A 4716-nucleotide genomic window follows, 5' to 3' on the forward strand; every position below is an offset into this window, starting at 1 on the left:
CGTGTATTACTTCACTTAACCAACACTGCAATCCTACAAGGGAGGGACTTTTGATTTTCAGAGGGAAAAATCGAGGCAGGATGGGGGTTTGAACCCAAGCTATCTGTCATTAAATCCGATGCTCTTAAATGTCAAGGTAAAAGACGAGTTTAATAAGAAAGCGACAAATACAATGAAAACACACAGAACCTTAAACCCAGCTTGGACACATGGATGCCTTCTCAGATGAGGTGATGCCTCAGGACTTAGACACGTGTGAAAGCGTGACTCCACGGAGAGCCTCAAGCAGCAGGATGTTGCTGGGGGGCAATGCCTGCGGATGGAATGGAGAAGACAAAGCAGTGGCCAGCCTACAGAAAGCCTCATTTGCCACCAATCGAGTGAGTGCTTGCCAGATACAGGTGTAAGATGCAGGGCAACAAAAGGGAGTTTAATGAAGGGACTATTGCAAGATGTTGCCAGAGTTGAGGGAAATCACCAAGGAGTAGTGGGATACCTGGGCCAGCAACTCTGAGCCAGGCAGCCAGCACTCACCCAGAAGGAGCAAAAAGAGAGGATTTTACTAAGAGGATTTTACTAGAACCCAAGGTGGAAATGGTGACTTTGACCCTAGAGACTCCACCCCCCCACCCCCCCCCCCCCCCCCACTGGATGTGGAGCCTTTGGTAAGAGAACCTCTGGCCAGTCCAGAGGGAAGCAGGAAAATATCCAGCTTCTTTCTCCTCTTGCCTCCTGACATCTTTCTGGTGCTTCCCCATGGCCAAACCCAAGCAGAGGCCAGAGGGTGAATGAGCCCAGCTGAACCAGTCTATGAGGTCAGTCTCCTAGGTCAGAGAAGGGTGGAGAAAGGTGGCAAGTCGATCTGGAAGGACAGATGGAGACCACCCAGCACTTCCAGGTTAAGGAGTTTTATCCCATTAATGATGAGTGCCATTGAAGGGTTTTGCACAGGGAGGCAATCTGGTCAGATACGGGTTTTCACAAAGACCTCTATGGCAGTAATTCAGTGGACAGAGCTGCAAGCAGTGTGGCATGGGCTAGGGAGACCTGCTGGATCAGGGAAAAGAAGGGCCAAGGTGAGAGATGGTGAAGAATAAGAGACAGAGATAGAAGGAGATGGAATGTATCCAGGTGAAAGATGACAAGGAGCTGGGAAAGGGCATAAATAGAATGAAAGAAAGAGATTAAGCTTCGATTTTAAAAACAGAAAGATAGAAATTGGTGGTTCTTAGTGAAGACAAAAGCCAGGATCCTCTTGGATGACCAAGATGCATTCAGGACAAGTTGAATTTAAGTTGTTTATGAAGAGTCAAAATGTAGATATCTAGCAGATATTCTGATTTGCATCCAAATACTGATTAGTCTCTATCTACAGCTTTAGACAGCAAAGCCATCAGTAGGTAAATTCTAGTTTAAAACCATGAGAGTGAATAAGATGTCCCAGGAAGAGGGAGTGTCCAGAGAAGAGAGCCAAGTTGTCTGGGAGTATTAGCACCGAGAAGCAGGTGGAGGAGAACCACTACAAAGGAGACAGACAAGGAGAGAGACCAGAGAAGACGAGGAGAGCCAGGAGAATGAAGCTGCTGAGAGCAGAGGCTAGAGGACCAACACCATTAAATACTGTAGAAAGAAAAAGATAAGCGCAGCTGCTGGTCAGAACATAGTAGGTCATGAGTCTTTAGAAAGAGCAGTAATGGGCCTTGCAGACGCTGCCACCCCAGAACCACCCACGCCGCCCAGTCACGGTCAACCCCCCTGTGTTCTTCGACATCGCCGTGGACGTGGAGCCTTTGGGCCGCATCTCCTTCGAGCTGTTTGCAGACAAAATTCTAAAAACAGCAGAAAAATTCTGTGCTCTGAGCACTGGGGAGAAAGGATTTGGTTACAAAGGTCTCTGCTTTCACAGGATTATCCCGGGATCTATGTGCCAGGGTGGGGATTTCATACGCCACAATCACACTGGTGCAAGTCCATCTGCGGGGAGAAATTTGATGATGGAAATTTCGTCCTGAAGCATACAGGTCCTGGCATCCTGTCCATGATGAATGCTGGACCCAATGCGACGGTTCCCGGTTTTTCTTCTGCACCACCAAGACAGAGTGGTTGGATGGCAAGCACGTGGTGTTTGGCAAGGTGAAGGGAGGCACGAACATCGCCAAAGCCATGGAACGTTTTGGGTCCAGGAGCCGCAAGACCAGCAAGAAGATCGCCATTGCTGACTGTGGACAAATCTAATAAATTTGACTTGACTTTTATCTTAACTACCAGAACGTTCCTTCTGTAGCTCAGGAGAGCGCCCTTCTGCCCCCATCTGCTCGAAATCTCCTATAATCTTTGTGCTCCCTCTGCAGTTCCACGGTCCCTTGTTTTCCTCACTCCCCTCCAAGTTCAGTTGGATTGCAGAGCGAAGAGTATGATCATGAAATAAAAGCGAAACAACGATAACAACAACAAAAGAGCAGTAATGACTGAAGTTGGTGAATGGATTGCCATGGGTTGAGGAATGAAGTGAAGAGGTGGACACTGAGAATGTAGATTCTTCTGCTTACAAGTCTGAATGAGGAGGGAGAAAAGTAGAATGATACCTAGAAGGACCACCAGCTCAGTGTGGAGCTTTATGATATGAAATAGGCTTTTAAAAAGAACTGGTAGAGAAGGAGAAGCAGAGAAGAGGGAGAAGCTGATCACACTTCAGAAGAGAGATCACTGATGGAGCCCAGACCTGGAGGGACCAGGGCCAACCACCCTTTACACTCCTTGCCTGATTATTTGTCCAGACCCCCAAACCCCACTGCTAGATGGGAGCTCTTATCTGCTGTGTCGGGCACGTTGTCTGTCACGTGGCTGTGCTCATTCAGTGCTTGAGGAGTGAATGAATGACTGAGTGGATTGCTGGGTGGATATTCAGCACTATAAGGACATAAGAAAAGATGCTTCTCGGGGCGCCTGGGTGGCGCAGTCGGTTAAGCGTCCGACTTCAGCCAGGTCACGATCTCGCGGTCTGGGAGTTCGAGCCCCGCGTCAGGCTCTGGGCTGATGGCTCAGAGCCTGGAGCCTGTTTCCGATTCTGTGTCTCCCTCTCTCTCTGCCCCTCCCCCGTTCATGCTCTGTCTCTCTCTGTCCCAAAAATAAATAAACGTTGAAAAAAAATTTTTTTTTAAGAAAAGATGCTTCTCTCTGCAACTTGCAAGAGGCTAAGGTTCAAAACATGAACTCATCCAACAGAATTCAAGGCACCTTGAGCAACATAACAGTCTTCAGTGAGGAAATTTTCCAGATATACTTAAAAGACACATACCCGTAAACAAAACCCCCAACCCTATCAGGCTGAATGAAGGCCTCTAGTGAGAGTTGTTGGACTAGGGCCAGACAGGCTGGAAACCAGCAATCTTTATGTTTAGATGAATTGAACATTTGAACAGCACTGGTGTTTATTAGCTTGTTTAATTTGGCTTGTAAGAGTCTACTGTGATGTGTGTTATTTCACTTTTTATCTTGAGGGGGGTGGAGGTGGGAGGAGTCTGTTTCTTTCTCAAGGCATTTCTTTTGGTTTCCAGTTGAATTTCTCTCCCAGAACAACTAAAGGTTTGGCCACTTGCAAAAAGAGCTGAGGAAGAGATTCTTGCTTCACTTGGGCGAGGTCTCAAAGACCATGTCCTCCAAAGTTCATCCCTCCTATCTGGCAATAGGACTATTTTGGGCCCACAGTTGGCTGCATCAACCAAGAAAGTCACATAGAAGATGTGTGTGTATACACACACACACACACACACACACACACACACACGCACACGCACACACACAGTGGAATACTACTCGGCAATATAAAAGAATACAATCTTGCCATTTGCAACAACACAGATGGAATTAGAGGGTATATTGCTAAGTAAAATAAGTCAGTCAGAGAAACATAAATATTATATGATTTCCCTCATATGTGGAATTTGAGAAACTCAACAGATGAACAAAGGGGAAGGGAAAGAAAAATAAGACAAAAACAGAGAGGGAGGCAAACCTTAAGAGACTCTTAAATATGGAGAACAAACTGAGGGTTTCTGGAGGGCATTGGGGGGGGATGGGTTAAATGGGTGATGAGTATTAAGGAGGGCACTTGTTGGGATGAGAACTGGCCGTTGTGTGTAAGTGATGAATCACTGGGTTCTACTCCTAAAGCCAAGACTACACTGTATGTTAACTAACTTGAATTAAAAAAAAAAAAAAAAAGATAAAAAGATTTTTTTAAAAGTCAAATGCATGCTGATTGGCTCAGAACACACTGAAAGACAAAACAAGAAATGTCATTTGGGGAAGAGGGTGAGGGTAAAAGGGGAAAGCAAAGGGCCGGTGTTTTCCTTTAAGAAGGAACAAAACACGCTCACTCCTTGGATCCCAGCTTCATGTTCCCCATCGGCAGGGGCAAAACCCCCATGAACCTCATCTGTAAAATGGAAATTTATTCAATTAAAAGTGTCCCCTGCAGTGTGCCAAACACTAAGCTGGACACTTAGAGGACATCAGTGAACAATAATACCTCTCCTTCTGAATGTTCTAAGAAGTATATGAGATAGTGTCTATAAAATTACTTGGTGGCGGGGCGCCTGGGTGGTGCAGTCGGTTAGGCGTCCGACTTCAGCCAGGTCACGATCTCGCGGTCCGGGAGTTCAAGCCCCGCGTCGGGCTCTGGGCTGATGGCTCAGAGCCTGGAGCCTGTTTCCG

At 46.7% G+C, this 4716-nt stretch overlaps 1 pseudogene; it reads left to right on the forward strand.

Moving 5' to 3' along the window:
- Positions 1 to 209: 209 nt before the first annotated feature.
- Positions 210 to 2440, forward strand: LOC121042748 (peptidyl-prolyl cis-trans isomerase A-like; annotated as a pseudogene).
- Positions 2441 to 4716: the final 2276 nt, after the last annotated feature.

The sequence above is a fragment of the Herpailurus yagouaroundi genome, unplaced genomic scaffold (assembly GCF_014898765.1).
Source record: "Herpailurus yagouaroundi ecotype Mexico unplaced genomic scaffold, PumYag 28, whole genome shotgun sequence".
In the NCBI taxonomy this organism is placed as follows: domain Eukaryota; kingdom Metazoa; phylum Chordata; class Mammalia; order Carnivora; family Felidae; genus Herpailurus; species Herpailurus yagouaroundi.